This window comes from Myotis yumanensis, unplaced genomic scaffold, assembly GCF_028538775.1.
Source record: "Myotis yumanensis isolate MYYU_CA2020_CCGP unplaced genomic scaffold, mMyoYum1.0.hap1 SCAF_3, whole genome shotgun sequence".
Lineage (NCBI taxonomy): Eukaryota > Metazoa > Chordata > Mammalia > Chiroptera > Vespertilionidae > Myotis > Myotis yumanensis.
The window spans coordinates 113,790,495-113,807,268 of NW_027223754.1; the positions used below are offsets into that span (position 1 = coordinate 113,790,495).

Consider the following 16,774-nt stretch of genomic DNA (forward strand, 5'->3'; position numbering starts at 1 on the left):
ACCTCTCTTTGCCCCTTCCCCTTAACCTCCTCCTCTTCCCCCTCCTCCTCCCCCTCCTCCTCCTCTTCCTCCTCTTCCTCCTCCTCTTCCTCCTCCTTCTCCTCCTCCTCTTCCTCCTCCTCTTCCCCCTCCCCCACCCCTCCTCCTCCTCCTCCTCCTCTTCCTCCTCCTCTTCCCCCTCTTCTTCCTCCTCCTCCTCCTCCTCCTCCTCCTTCTCCTTCTCCTCCTTCTCCTTTTCCTTCTTCCTTCTCTTTGCATTAGAAATGCACTTGAAAGCCCTTCTAATTCAAAACGTGTCAGCCCCTTCATTCCTATTTTGGGTCCATGGCTCATATTTTAGTTGTTTGTACATCTTAAAGGGTTGCAAATTAACCTTATTTCTCATGTGCATTCCATCACTGTAGCAAACTATCTTTGGGGGAAATGAAACCATGAGCACAATTCTTGGCTAGGGGAGCAGAAGAGCTGTGAGAGGCCAGCCTTCTGAGGTAGAGAAGAGTAGCACCACCCCAATAGAAGGAACAGAAGGTGGGGGATGGGGCAAGACTGGGAGTTGCACTGGGAGGAGGGGAGGCCAAGGTTTGCAGGCTGTGTACACACTTCCTATCTCAAGTCCAGGTGTCAAGAACAGAGGTGGGACCATCCCTGTGACTGGGTGAGCACTGGGCTCAGTGGGAAACTGGGACCATGGAGGGGGTGGTGGGTGGGTGGCCATGTCTGTCTCAGGACTGTCTTCCAAGATGGGAGAAGCAGCACCTCTTCTATGCCCCGGGCATTTGACACTGGATTATTATTACCTGTGACACGGCCTTCAATAACTTTGTGCATGTTGGCAGGTCTATGAGCTCCTTGGGGACAGGGACAGAGTGTGTTTTTCTTTTCTGAATCTCCCAGTGCTCAGGAGAGCGTTGAACCTGTATAAGGCACTCAATAAAATAAGCAAAATGAAGCACTTGCTGAACTGTTTCACCTTGAATGTGATGCACCTCCAACAATGTTTAGAGCTTTGCAGTAAAGGGTCCGAGCAAGGCGGGGAGGACTCACCGCTGTCCAGGCTTGCTAAAAGTGAGATGGAAAAAAGAAAAGACCAAAAAGCAGTTTGTTCTTGCTCTCTGGGATTAGTACTGAGTACCTTCATCGTCATTCATTTGTTTGTGGTATATTTAAGGACAATATATAGAAAAAAATCCCCATCTTGCTTCATTTCTCCAAGTCACTGGTGACTGTTCTGGCTCTGGTTCCACTGTGAGCAATATTCTATTTTCTTCTCAATTCTGGAAGCAGTGCAGGAGTCCTGAACTGTGGGGTGGGGGTTGGAGGGGCCACCCTCTCACACACTTCCCCCGGAAAATCCCTCTCTCGTGATACGTACTATACCTGACTGAATGTTCATTTAGGGTAAGGTTATTCTGCCCTTCGCTGGCCTCTGCTCTCTAAAATGGACTGGAATATTTAAAGCAGAGATGCCTCACAGGAATGGGTAGGTTGATAGAGCAGTCTTAATAAAGCTTCCTTCTGCCGGTTATTTTCCCAAGGTGTTAAAGCCCAGGCATGGTTTGATCTTGTTTTTTATGCTATTGATCTTTCCGCTTAGCAGCATCCTGCTCAGAGAGAATTGGACTCCCATTGTCGTCTGATTTCCTCCTCACGAGCTGAGCTGTTCCATTGGGCAAATCTCACAGGGCAATAGCGCTGCTCTCATCAAACCTTCTCTGCTCCACTGTCTCTGATGTGGAGTAGAAACCTAAGCTGCTAGTCCCCAACGCAGCAGGAGCAGAAAGCAGCAGAGTGAAATACCAACCACACCCTTTGCATACGACTTCTCTAACGTAAGCACAGGCCATGTTATGAATAATAAAATCATAGCTTTGTAATTCTCTTTCTCTCAGCAGCACAGAGAGTTTGCCAGCACGATCACACCAAGCCCTGCGATATTTCTCTCAAGCAGGCACGAAACCCTCTCTGGAGTCTCCTCTGGCCCCCATTTAAAGAGCGGAGGTAAGGATTGCATTGCACCTCAGCCCTCCTGTCTCCGCAGTTTGGGCTGGACCTTGCCCGGTTCATTCTTCATGTTGCCTCTATACAAAATACACCGTGTGGGTGGGGATAATTAGGCAACATTAAGTAGCTTGCTTTACCAATTGAGAAAGAGGAAGCGAAACATTCCCAGGAATGCATCTCAGAGGGATCAAATATGTCGCAGACACTAACTGCGTCTTGGCCATCTGCGCCTCTGCTCCGGTCCCCTTTGCACTTGGGCTACCCCAGCGTCAGTGTCTGCCATGTGGGCAGGATCCAGCTGGTGACATTCAATCCATCACTGGCCTCCAGCATCAGGGGACACTTCCCTGGGGACGCAGGCAGCTGGACAGCAGTGGCTCCCACAGATCAATAGGCAAACTTGCCTATTTTCCAGCAAGTTTCAGACAGAACTTAGTGACTAAGAAGTTTAGTTCCTCTTTTTTGTTATTTCTCACTTCCTCTTCCTTTCCTATCCACGGCGCCCTTCCTTCCAGCCTTTTATGACTTTAATTGTTCTTTGAGCTCTGCTGGACCTACCTACTTTATGCTTTCTCTTCTCAACTCCGTCCTTTCCATTTCTCTCATCACTTTCTTGGCATTCTTGTCTACATATATAATAGAGGAGGGCCCAATTTTTTAGTAACAAGATGACCCAATTTACAATCAGATTTTCTGTCGTGTGTTCTCAGTGACCCTTGCAAATCTCTCCCTATTTGCTGACCTGTACAAAACCCCTGGTGAGGAGGTGGCAGGTACAGAGAGAATGAGTCTCTGAACATGTGATAGTCAGAACAATTCCTCTTTATACTCTTCATAACAATGGCTTTGGTCAAGTCAAGTGTGAATGGTGTTTGTACATATTTTACTTTTTTGGCTTAAAAAAGTAGTTAAATCTTGGATCAGATCCTGTCAGGACTACTCAGCCTTCCTGGGCATGCCATGTGTTTGTGTTTATTCTTGTTATCAGGACATACTTTCTATCAAAGACATACCAAAGCACAGAAGACCTCCAATAGAGGTCTTTTGAAAGTGGTGTCCATTTGCTATCTCAGTATATCTCAATTGGTCATTTAAGAAAGAAACCTTCTTTCTGTTTAACTGATACTAGGTATTCAACCCTCACTGCCATTACTCCCCCGCCCACTGACACAGGAGGACAGTGTCCGGAAGCAGGGGCGTTACTGGTCTTGTTTATGTGTAGCCCAGCCCTAGCACGGTGCCTGGCACAAATAGGGTTCAATGAACATTTGTTGAGTAAATGAGCAAGCAAGTACGTCAACAGAGGTTGTCATGGAAGGTGCTAGAGGACCATATGCTGGAGTCAGGTGCTTCAGAGAATAGCTTTCCATGTAGAACAAAGGGAAGATTCGCTGGAACAACAGGAGAAAACCAAAGAAAGTCAAAATCATTGTGGTCTTGCCCAGATCCTTCAACCTACCAATCATCCAAAACATGCATTTCTGTTTAGTATACAAAATATTTATTGCAGTTTTTACTCTGCCAGATACTATGCTAAACTCCTGTGATAACAAAATAAATAGGGCATGTCCCCATCTTCAAAGAGTTCTTGGTGTAGCAAGGAAGCAAACAATCTTTTAAAGTTAAAATGTTCTACTCCCATGTACTGAACTGAACCAATGTACATATTTTTTTAATCTGATGAACCACCCTGGCCAGAGTGGCTCAGTTGGTTGGAGCATCATCCCATGCACAGAAAGGTGGTGGGTTCGATTCCTAGTCAGGAAACACCCTGGTTGCAAGTTCAATCCTTGGTTGGGGTGCGTACGGGAGGTAATGGACTGATGTTTCTCACATCTCTCTCTCAATAAAAATAAATAAATAAAACTAAAAAGATGAAAATCTGATGAAGCAGTCAATTTGAATTACCATTCTGTGTGTGTGTCTGTTTCCTGCATGTTCGCACTGGCATAGCACAAGGACAGCAGACCATTCTCACAGTCAGTGCCTGGAGGAAACACTCTATTTGGGTTGAGTTCATATGTCCTTCTTTTCTTCAATTGTTTGCTCTTGAGTTTTGCGTTTGTCAGCATCCTTTCTCCCTAGCTGCACCTAGCATCTTTGATGGGAGTTGTCACCAATAACCTAGCAACCCCTCATTCATATTTGTCACAGAAAGAGCACTCATTACATAAAGACCTGGCCAGTCTCACTCTCTGACCCCATTGTTACTTTAGAAAAAGGTCCCTTGTCTACAACTCTCTCTGAGAAACATGCTGGGACGTAAACTAATGCGTCTGGAATGGCCCGTCTGTTGACAGCACGCTAATCAATGAGCTCATGTATTTGTGTTCCATTTCCTGCCCTGGCTACCAGTGGTTCTTAGCAGATTGTAGGTCTGGCCCATCACAGAAACCTGGAATCTTAGAGATGGGTATGATAAGAGAAAACTTGGTTTTCCTATATTAAACTACAGCAGGCCGGAGAATAGGGGGGAGCATCAAGGGAGGTTAACCGGTTAACAGCTGTGGGCAAAAACAAAAGACTGTTTACATTCCTGAGTGGATGTTGAAACTTTGAATGAAGTTCCAGGTGGCCATTTCCATTAGCTAGAGAGAGCAGCCAACCATCAGAGGCCACTGCATCCCGCTTAAGTGTAAACTTGTCACACTGTGGCCTATAGCCAATTAAAAAATAACAAGTGCTTCTTCCTTTTGGACTGTGCACCTATCCCAGGTCCCAGCCCCTATCCCAGGTCCCAGCACCTATCCCAGGTCCCAGCACCTATCCCAGGTCCCAGCCCCTATCCCAGGTCCCAGCACCTATCCCAGGCCCCAGCACCTATCCCAGGTCCCAGCCCCTATCCCAGGTCCCAGCCCCTATCCCAGGTCCCAGCACCTATCCCAGGTCCCAGCCCCTATCCCAGAGTTGTCCCTGCCTCACCTTTTCCCATCCCACCCTTAGCCAATGTAAAGGCTTTCAAAACAACTTTCTTCTCCAAACTCATTGTATAAAAGAGCCCCATCAATCCCAGGACGGCAGACGTGTTCATCTTTTCCACCCGGCCCTGCTGGTGGCTCAGACTGTGTGCCCCAGGACCCGTCCTTTACTGGCTAGCGTGCGGCTAAATAAACCCTTTCTCTCAGAAAAGCCTTCAGCCGTGAAGCTTTATGCTTAACAAATAAGACCTTAGACAGCTAACATCTGCCTGATGCTAGAACTCTTTCCTCGCCGCCCCAACAAATGGCCATGTAACTTGTGTCCCGTTGGAGGACAAAGAGCTGTCTGTGTCTGGAGAGTGCCATTTCCAATACCGAGCCCTTTGGTTTGTGAGAAATCTGTTTTTAGAAAGCTGATTTCTTACATTGAGCTAAAAATCACCTCCTTCCTACTTCCTTCGTATTTACTTCCTTCTGCCCTCCCCTCGACATTTCCTCACTCTTTGCTCCTATTCTTTTACTAAAATAAATCCCAGGCATTACTTCTTCCTCACAACTATAATATTTGAAGATAATACTTCTTAGTTTTCTCCCCACCAAGGTAAACACTCAGAGCCTTCCAACATTTTATGTCTGGTGTTGTTTCTAAAGCCCTCAGCATCTACACCCTTCTCTAGATACATGTTATACATCTTACATTGCCTTGAATTGAACACATCTTTCAATTGTGCTTTGACCAATGTATATTATTATGATTACCTATTATTTGACACTATGTTTCCAATTAATGCAGCCTATAACTATAATAGCTTTTTAAAGCAACCGCATCACACTAGAAAATCTCCAGGTATTTTGAAAAAAGAAACTGCAGTGAAACCAGGTTTTCCCCGTTACGCCATTGTGTAATCAATTTCCGGACCTAAGTGTGTTGGCACAACATCTGCTCTATTGACACAGAGTGTTGTTTTCTTCAATGCTTCCAAAGCTCGTTTTGTCTTATTCCTCTAACCCCAGCCCTTCCTCTCTCCCCATACTTGCCAACAAGAATGTGAGGTCTCCAGCATCAGTGGTCCCACCTGGACTCAGATGACATTTCTGCTTCTTTTTAAATTTCACCTCATGCCATGCACAGACTGTGAGAAAAGTCAATTTCTAATTGCTTGTTGGGTGGCTGAATGAATGCATCGTATGAGGCTTTACCATCAACAGTTCCTTCCCAGAACAGCTCAATGTCACCATTTAATGCAGAATCTCCTCGCATGTTTTATGTCCTACTGTTTAGATGACGATGGGTTTATTCTGGTCATAGAAACCCCCATACTTTCTGGAAGACTGGGGAGGAATTTTCTCTCTTTAAAGGAAGGGCTGGCTGACAATGCTTATCATTATAATTTGGTTCCTAGAGCTGCTCTTTAAGCACCAGGATAGGAATATTATCATTCCAATATGTTGGCATAAGAAAAGATGGAGAGAAAAACACACTGAGCATAATGATAGCCTGAGGCACCAGCAATTTATATCCTATGGTGAGAACCATCTCTGTGAGTGCGTTTGTCTTGCTCAAGACCCACCAAGCTTTGAGAAAATATTTTCAAGTCATCTAAGCCAGCAAATATTGCTCCAAGAGAGGGGAGGGTGGGCAGAGTTTATTCTCCATCCGCATATCCATAATTGTCAGAGCAGTTCTTTTTTGAATATCATGTGGCTTCTAATACCACCACCCATGGCAGCGCCATTGAGCAAGCTGGTATTACAGATATTTTAGTGAGTTCTGGAATCTGCTCCAGCCACTGGTGACTCTAAACTGAAAATATTTTCAAGGAAAGGCTGGTAATTACTGGGTGGAGCAATGTTTATGCTCATATGAACCTTTGCCCAGGTTAGAACCAGGCTGCCCAAGTTATTCCCCTTCGCCGCCTAAAACTAGCATGGTGGTCTGCACAATGAGGCCACTTGTCTTCAGAAATCTGCAAGGGCTGTGCCTTATCTAGAAATGAAAAGGCAACAGGGAGTTTCTTAAACAAACAGAGAAGAAATTGTCAGAGAGCAAGAAAATAGATGCAGTTAGCTCTCAAAAGAAATAAAAAACATAAACGGGAGATGATTTTTCATTTTACTCTCTACTGTGCAGGCCATTCCGAACCTTGAGGTGGGAATTCTCAACATCTTGGCCAGTTGGGATGGGCAAAGGGAGCTTAATTTCCTCTTCTATGAAATTTGCCCAAACCTTAGAGTCGAGAAGACATGTGTAACATCAAGGGATATTGAATCACTAACTTGGAGTAAGGCTTACGCTGTCCATGCCTCAATATTTTTATTAAAAAGAAAGCAGGGAGTTTAATAAAAATGTAATGCTGCCTCCTGCCCTTCAGTGCCCTTTAGACACTATGGAAACTATTGGGGCATGCCGGGTTAAGTTGCAAGAAAAGAAAGCTGCAGGAGGGGTTTGGGACTCCTGTGTGTTTTGAAACAGCCACCACCTCTCTGTGAACTGCGTGGTTGACTATGTATCCTATGCTCTGGAGAGACCATGTTTACTTATAGTGGTTGAAGAGATACTATAAGCTTCAAGTCAGCTAGATGTGGGTTCAAATCACAGACACACCACTTACTAGCTATGAAATGGTAAGCAACACACTTAAGCCTTCTGGGCCTTGGTTTTTCACACTATAAGAAGGTGATGATAATATCTCCCAAGTCTGCTGTGAGAAATAAGCCAATTAATGCCTATTAAGTGCTCAATACAAAACCTGGCACACAGTAACATAATAAAATGCTTTCTAAAATGTTATTATTTTTAGAGTAGGAGCTGAGATACAATATAGTTTTGGCAGCATGAAGCTAAGCCCAGACCTGAATGTATTTAGTGAGATCTACTACGTTGTCAACCCTGCACTGTGCATCATGCAGTGTACGAAGGGAAAAGCACTCCAGCATCAACAGCTTTCCTCTGGGTTTTCTGTGTTCACGGAGTGCTGTTCATCAGGAAATTGAAGGTATAAACAGACTCCCCTTTTTGGGACTACGATGAAATACTCAGCATGGGTCATTCAAACCTAACACAATATCATATTTGTGTTATTGCTTTCAAAATCCTCCAGCTCTAAAACATTTTTATAAGAGCCGTGGCAAGAAAGATCTGTCTTTGAATATTCCTTTTCTCCCTGATCTTGTGTACCCACTTTCTGGAGAGCTACTGAGCTGCCCAGTGCAAGGACGTGCTGTGGGGCAGCAGTGAGTAAAAGCAGAAAGAAAGATCTAAATATTCCACACGCCAATTGTTCGCCTCTGAGAGGGTGGAGAGCATGAGGCTGTGACGACCAATAGGGCCACAGCATACGGACTCCTGAAGGTTCTTGTGTCTGTTTGGGAGCTAAAGAAGTCTGGTAGTTTGGAGCAAATTATGGGTGGTTTTTAATTTTGTTTTGAGTTACTGAGTAAATTATTAAGAGGAACTGAAAAGAGAATTATACATGAGACTGGATTGTGGGGGAGGCCCGGCAAAGGGGGGTGGGGTGGGGCGGCTGTGTAGATCAATGCAGAGTATCTGAGAGAAAGAGAGAAGCCGAGACAGAGACAGACAGAGATCCCTCGCAGGAACCCAGATCTGGGCCCTTTAGGACAGGGGTGGGGAACCTTTCTCCTGCCAAGGGCCATTTGGATATTTATAACATCATTCACAGGCCGTACAAAATTATCAGCTTAAAAATTAGCCTGCTATATTTAGTCAAACATTTACTAACTCACCCCTAATGCCTTGGCAGGGCCAGACCAAATGATTTTGCGGACCTTCTGTGGCCCGAGGGCCGGATGTTCCCCACCCCTGCTTTAGGACATAAGGCCAAAGTGGTTAATGTTGGGATGAAAGAGCAAGGGAAAGGAATCTAATATCTCACTTCCTTTAATAGTTAGAGCTTTTTTCCCCCTAGACATAGGACACACTCTAATGAGTTCATCCTGAGTTGCAAACACCCTGTTTTCTGTGGGCATATGGACTGTAGACCTGGGTGGGGCTGACACTCACCCACTTGCCAGCCCTGGGTATGTCAGATGGTGGAGCTCTAGTGGCTCCTCGCTCCAAAGGAACATTTGGAGTCTCCAAAGTCGGGCCCTCAGAGAGCACCAGACCCCTTCCTCTGGACCGGGTCAGTGGGGCAGGGACACAGGTCTTTGCAAGTCCAAGCCTATAATGTCCATGGTCAGGATGACACTCATTGAGAGAACACTAATAGTCTAACTCAGCAACTGAAAATGACACCCATAACTTACCTCTAGTTTCCAGATCTCCCTTAGCTCTCAAAACAGTTACTTTTGGCTTCAGAAATGTCTGCAGGCCAGTCTTGGTGTTTACCCCTTCCTGCCTGTGAGTCTGCCCTCTGAGCTGCCTCCTGCCGGGGAAGGATGGGGAAGATGGGAAAGGCCTGCTTTCCCTCCGCAGTGGCCTCCAGGGACCTGTCCTCTGTTAGCTGCTGTGTGGGCCGAGGCAGGGTGGGCCCAACATGTGGAAATGTAAAGGACGGTGCCTCTGGGGTGTGATGCCTGTTTCCTTTCAAGGCGAGTTTCATTTGGACTAAAAACAAGAGTACTTCTCTCCTTTCCTGCTCCCACTTTAAATTTAGGGCTGTGGGGTCTTCAGTCCTCAGCTGTGGATGTGGGAGGATGTCGTAGGAGCCACGGGCCCAGGAGGGAGAAGTGGCCAGCCTGTCCTCTCTGCCTGGAGGCTGACCACGATTTTGATCGGGACACAGCACAGAGGTGTCTGAGGACCTGGCAGGCCAGTGTGGAGAATTTCACTTACAAGCTGGATCAGGAGGTCTCCGGAGAGAAAACCCAGTGCTCCTGACCGTGGAAGAGAACGGGAGGAAGCCCCCTCCCCACCTGTTTCCCATCTGAAGCTGGACCTGCAAGGAATGGGGCGCAGGTAGAATGACAAAGATGAGCCAGACATATTCAGAGTTCCAGGCCACAGCACGTAAGAAGCAGAGCCAAGCCAACACGAAGGGAAGGGAGACCGTCTGAGTGGTTCTGAGGAATCCCTCCTCTGGGTGGGCTCGCAGCAGCTGCTCTCTGCACAGGGCGCCAGGCTGCTCTTACTGGTGCCCTTGGTCTGCTTGCTGGAGTGACCTGTCCAGAGCACACCACTGCGTCTCCACTGGCTGGGAATAAGATGGGTCGGTTAATCCTTAGACAAACCATGATGGGTCTGTGGGCTGACCCGCAACACATCCCTAGGGGGAGATACGAGCTAAGCCCTGAGCACAGCCCCGTCCGACACAGTGGGCATCGCCAACACTGCCCTCCCACCTGCAGGAGAGACCTGTTCCCAGGTGTCTGTACAGTGAGTTCACTGCCTCGCTGTGCAGGAGCGCGGTTTTAACACAAGGCAAATGGTTTGTCTGTTGGGCAGTTGTTCACCACATGCTTCCAAACATGGCCCTAGACGTGATGACCCTCAGGGACAGGCCAGGATGTGGCTGTGGAAACACACTGACCCAGACACAACGGGAGAGGCGCACGAGGCCTCTCCTGAGGGCAGGGCCTCGCAGGGGAGAGCAGGGAGCTGTGTGGCTTTGACCAGTCAGTTCTCATGCCTCTCCTTGTGTGAATGCCTCGTGGAGCTGATGTGCTGGTGTTTAGAGATCTGGGTAGTTTTCCCACAGTGAGATGTCACCTCATGCCTGTGAGAATGGCTAGCAACAAAAAGACAAAGGATGTGCACTGTTGGTGGGAATATAAATTGATGCAGAGGATGTGCACTATAGAAAACAGTATGGAGGTGCCTCAAAAAATTAACAACAGGATCACCGTATGATCCAGCAGTACCATTTCTGGGCATTTATCTGAAGGAGACAATACACTCTCCTGAAAAGGTATCAGCACCCATGTTCATTGCAGCATTATTTACAATATGGAAACAACATAAGTGTTTACTATGGATGAGAAAGAAGTGATATGCATGTATGTATATATGTATGTATGTAGGGAATGGGCAAAGTAGGTTTGCAACTGTTTATATGGAAAATACAGTAATCTATAATAATAAAAGGGTAATACGCTAATTAAACTGGACATCTTCCGGACACCCTTCCTGATGAAGCCAGGGCTGGAGGAAAGCCAATCAGGTCCTGGGTGCCTGCGGGTGGCCCGGGGAAGGGAAGCCCGGGTGCCAGGTGCCAGAGGGAAGCCGGTGCTGGCAGCTGAGGGAAGAAAGGCCTACTCTTGCACGAATTTTTGTGCATCGGGCCTCTAGTTAATAAATAAGTAATAATACAAGAATAGACTCTGTTTCACTCACTCACAACTGTAAATCTACTTTTTCTCACCCCTGTATGTATACACACAATGGAATATAATTCAGCCATAAGAAAGAAATCCTTTCATTTGCGACAACATGGATTGGAGGGCATTATGTTAAGTGAAATAATACGTCAGACAGGGAAAGACAAATACTACATGATCTCACCTATGTGGAATCTATAAGAACTGAAGGCATAGAAACAGAGGACATTGGTGGGTGCTTGAGGCAGAGGTTGGGGGGCAGAGAGGGAAATGGGTGAAGCCCAACTTAGAACCACAGTTCTCTCAACCACTTAAGAGCTGACTGCAACATCACTGGACACCAGCCATGGAACTCCCCTGCAGCCACTCCCAAGAGGGGCTCCGCCACTACTTCTGTTCTGAGTTCATCATTTTTTCTTTCCATATTTTACTTCATTTTGTCTGCCCATAACAGTAACACATAGTTATCACAGAAAATTTAGAAAATAAAATATAAAGAAACAAAGAAAAACCCTCACTGTTTCCAAAAAGCCAGCTTCCTCCTGGATTTCCCTGCCCCATCGGACCCTCTCCCTTCTCCTTGGCCAGCCTCCCTGCTCTTAATCCTTGTTAGCAGAAGAGTTCTCCATTAGCATTTTCAGGTCTTTCTATCCTAGGGGGCAAATATTAGCATACAAATTAGCATATTACAACCCAATTACTTTTCAATCACAAGCAATCCCAACCAGATTGGGGGTATTCTTAATTTGCATAAATTTGGCAAAGGGGTAAGAGGCACAGTGAGAAGCTGTGGGGTCTGATGTGTCTCCAGGTGAACACAGCCGGCCTTGTGTGGAGAGGAACGTGGCTTGGAAACAAGTAGAAAGAAGATGTAATAGGAGCATGAGGCCATTTAACAGCAAAGGAACCGTGCCCAGCACTCTGCCCCAGGTGAGCCCTGTTCTGCCCAGACAGAGAGACACGAACCATTTGATTTCTCAGGCTCCCTTCCAGCCCCCGCCTCCTAGGCGGCAGTGTGGCTTCAGGGCAATAGCGTTTACTGAAGGGGTTCAGTGGAGAGCGGCCATTTGCTGGCACTGTCTTCTCTGTATGTGAAGTTCACCCAGGCAGCCTGCCCAGGTCAAGTGGACATGCTAATAACTTTCGAGACTCTTCACCCCCAGCCTCCCAGGAAGCCGTGTGGCTCCCAGGACGATATGTTCTAAATAAAATCTCTGGGCAGATGGCCGTAAGTGGACTAGCACATGGATGGATGGTCAATGTAACAGAATAATTGAATGGCTGCCACCCCAAACAGGCATGTTGTTTAATCACCCTAAGATCTCAAGACTCTACTGTAAATCTACTACATGGAAAGAGCTATAGTAGGTGCTGCTAATCACAACCACCATTTTATGGATCAGCAGGAAAATGAGTTCAAGAAAATTCCTATTGAGGAATTAGAATCTAGGTATAGACAGCAGGATTTCCTCAGAGAAGCAAAATGGATTTTCCAGTGTTAACCCAGTGTTGGATAGCTACAGGTTTTCACCCCACCCCTATTCACCTTGAAACAGCACGATGCACCGAATTATATTCCCAAAGAGAAAACCAACTTCAAGAACTATTTGTGAGCACTGTGTGTTTGACTGAACACTGTTAGGGGGAAGCAGAGAAATTTATAGAGCACAACACACTCATTTCACATAAAATTTCTTATTGGAGATCTTTCACTTTTTTTTGTTTGTTCTTGGCATTAAGTATTTCCTCTTAAGTTGCTCATTGATTTAACCACCTTTGCCTGGGTTCAAACTCTGTTCCAGCACTGTGCTGAGAGCTCCTGATGTGGGAGCCAGATCCATGAGGGGCAGGACCAGAGGAGGGTGGAAGTTGCTGGAGGGGCTGGTGAAGGTGTGGACCTGTGTGGAAGGCTGGACCTGTGTGGAAGGCTGGACCTGTGTGGAAGGCGGGGCCTTGTGGAAGGCAGGACCTGGGTGGAAGGTGGGCCCTGGGTGGAAGGCGGGACCTGGGTGGAAGGCGGGGCCTGGGTGGAAGGTGGGGCCTGGGTGGAAGGCGGGACCTGGGTGGAAGGCGGGGCCTGGGTGGAAGGCGGGACCTGGGTGGAAGGCGGGGCCTGGGTGGAAGGCGGGACCTGGGTGGAAGGCGGGGCCTGGGTGGAAGGCGTGCACAGCAGAGGAGGGGCTTGCAGCAGGATGCCAGACTAACAAGAGCTGGGACCTTGCATACATTCTGAAGGTGCTTTGCCTTGGTCTGTAGGAAACAGGAAGCCAACAGAAGGTTTACTTATTGATCCGATTTCCATCTACATTTTTTTGTCCTGGCCTCCATATACTCAGGAAACACATGACTAGCATCCTCCTGCAAGAAACCTGCAATATGTTTGAGAACAATGACATTCCAGCAGTTGATCTTTTTTTGTTAGGCTAAATGGTCCTGATTCTTTAACCTTTCCTCATGGGACCTCTTTTCCATCTGCATTCTCTCTCTTCACGTGTGTCACTCTTTCTGGACTGTCTCAGGCTCTTCCCTATTTCTCAAACGGATAATAATCAAGATGGCATGCGATTTCATAAGTGTTCGACAGGAAAGCATAACAACGCGACTATTTCTCCTTTTCTCACGTCCAATTTTTTTTTTTTTTTAACACATTCTAGAATCAAGGTGGGATATTTCCCCCACGGTAACATGGTACAGTTGGCATGTTGGCCAGCTTGGCATTACTGTGGTACCCAGGCCCCTCTCCCATATTTCTACCTGCGCATCTCCAGCCGCCTTCCCATCAACCGGCACAGTTTGGTCACCGTGTACTGCTTGCATTTACCCCTAATTACTACTAACCACGAACCATTTTGTTTTCATCATCTTAGCTTACATTTTACTTTAAATCATAAGTCCTGGACCTCTTGCCTTCTACCCCCATCCCCAGTAACCTGGTCCTAAAAAATAAAGCGCTGGATTTGTTCTCATGAGTTGAACAGCACGTTGGCTAAACGCCTTCGAAATGGCTGACAACAAGCTCTGGCGCCCTGCATTTGCGTGTGAATCGCCAGTGTCAGCCTACTTTCTGACCGTGTGTCGTCCCTCTTTATAGACTCCTGTCACTTTGCATTTCTTAGGGAATATTCTGCTTTTGGGGTCTTTTTTGAAATGTTGCTGTCAGGACTTCTGGAGTTATTTTGAACCTTTCAAAGATCATGACCTCAGAATCTCTTGATTCAGAATTTTCCATGATCCCTAAAATGATTAATATTAAATTGTTGCTTTGGCAAGGCTATCTTTTTATTTTAATTGAGAAAAATAAATTTCCTTCCTTCCTGGTGTAAATTGAGTTTATCTCATTTACCCTTGTTGGGAAGTTGTGATGGTGCTAATTAAATTAAGGGTTTCACACTGATTTGGAGGCCCTTACCAAGAGATGTCCTCAGAGACTGGTGAGCAAGCTCAGGAGAGATGGAGAGTTAACAGTGATGCGAAGACAGAAATATGTGTAAGCAGCCATTAGGTTAAGGAAATTGGTTTGCATATGAATTTTAACTATGAATTGTGAATTTTTTACCATGTAATGTTCAATTGTGAGGAATTCAGAAAAGATGCTGCCATTTTTTTTTTTCAATTCTAACTAGAGAAAGGTGGAAAAGGAAAGAGCACACGGGTGTTTTTCTCCCTTTAAAAAAAAAAGGCGTAGCAAAGAGGGAGAGAGTTATAGGAAAAGCTAAGAGACTTGTCCCCAGGAAAATTCATTCACTAGAGATCACATTAAATAGAGGATTAAACTTCGCAAAGCGCCTCTGCATTTGTGGCACGGGAGCCCCGCAGGTGTCCGTGGAGGAGCAGCACTGGGCCTACTGTGGAGGGACTGGGGCAGAGAGGGCTGAGGGAGGGTGTCTCAGGGTCCTGAGGTGGTAGCAGAACTGGAAATGCCTTGTTGCCAGTACCACCTTCACTCAGCACCATTACCCTACCTGCGCCCCCCCCCCCCCCCCCCCGCACCTTACCTCATCCCCTCAGTTAATTCAAATAGAGCACCTGGCTTATGATGAGCACTCAGAAATGTCACTATTATGATGAAGAAAGGCAGGTATTGGGCAGGTTCACAAATGAACATGGCAACTCTTCTGTCCGCTAAGAACCCACTGGCTGAGCGCTGCCCTGAGGACCTGGGCACTGAACACACATGCAGGTGAGGGATCCCAAGGACCAGAAAGTCACAGGTGGGGCTGGGAGTTGGGCCGGGTCCCGTGTCTCCACCAGAAGCCTCCGGTAGCAGAAGGGAGGAAACCCTAAAAAGGGGGGGTCACTAAAATGAGGACTCAGGGGAAGACAAGCTTGACTCAGCCACTGGCACCTTTGTGTCCACTGGCACCAACAACTGGCTCCCTGCCTGTGACTATTCACATTTAGGGGGATTTGTGAGGGTGGGGAAGGTCTGCGCACAGCCAGGAGGACAGGGGAGCTGTTCCCTGGCTGAGTTGGGCTGGGTAATTAGAGAACGTGGATTCTGGTGCCCAATCGGTAGACGTGCCTGTTGTGCTGAGACAGGTTCACAGGACAGCAGGTGCATCTGTAGCGAGAGCTAACCGATTGGATGAGGCAGTTCTCACGTAAGGAGGTGAAGTATCAAACTTCCTGGGCCCCTCCCATCTGCCTTGTATCTGTCAGCTGTAGGGAAGGGCAAACATGGAATCCCCAAGCGATGCCACACACACTTCAGTACCCTAGCGAGGAAGCAACCAATATTGTCCTTTGCCTAAGGAAAAAACAGCCAAAACAGAGCATCCCAGAGCTGAGCTTGTAGACCATGTTATAAATATATACATATATATTTATATTTAAATTTTTTACACAAAGAATAATTTTCAATTTCATATATCTAAGCAAGGCCTAGGAGGCAGACCTACCAGATGCTCCCAGGACAGTCCTTCGTCCCCAGATATGTCCCTCCATCGGACTCTGCCATTCCAGACCTAAAGGGGTGGAGAGCTTTGCTGACAAGCCTCACGGGTCTGTTTCAGTACGTGAGGCTCTTATAGAGAAGACGTGGTCTGGACCACGGCTATTTCATTATTGCTGTCAATTTTCAGAATGTCTCCTGGGCTGGTGACATATGGTTAGATAATGAAGAGTTGTTGGTGAAATGCTTCAGGTATGGTTAGAGAAAAAGAAAGAAAGAAAAGAAACACACTATGGGATGGGGTGAGAGAGTGATGGGAGGGTGGAGACTGGGCAACTCTGATTTTTAGCCTACGGGGAAAAAAAGGAAAAAAATATAGTATAACTCATCTAAAGTGAGGCAGATTGGGTTCTAAATAACAGCACTTAACTCAGTAAAAGCTGTAATTCAAACAGCTCTCAACACAGAGTAGAATAGTATCACGTGTGAGACAGAACACAACTGAGCTAGGAAGTGCCCATCTTTATGGGGCTAACAGGCTAATAGTGGTATTGAAAGTAGGGAAGGCTCTTTAACTGCACTCAGAAAGTTAGAGGAATAAAATACTTCCCAAAGTGTGGCTCAGCGGTTATAGTTGGCCTGCAGAGGAAAGAGAAGAAAAGCTACACTTGTGTGCTTTATTGAA

General features: G+C 46.6%; 1 long non-coding RNA gene across 3 annotated transcripts in view; it reads left to right on the plus strand.

Annotated features, from left to right (window-relative positions):
• The first annotated feature begins 1,901 nt into the window (after window positions 1–1,901).
• Window positions 1,902–16,774, plus strand: part of LOC139005216 (uncharacterized) — a 91,483-nt gene continuing 76,610 nt past the window's right edge. For all 3 annotated transcript variants that reach the window (XR_011470646.1, XR_011470645.1, XR_011470647.1), the window contains exon 1: window positions 1,902–1,998. This is a non-coding gene — a long non-coding RNA (uncharacterized lncRNA). The remainder of the gene's footprint in view (window positions 1,999–16,774) is intronic.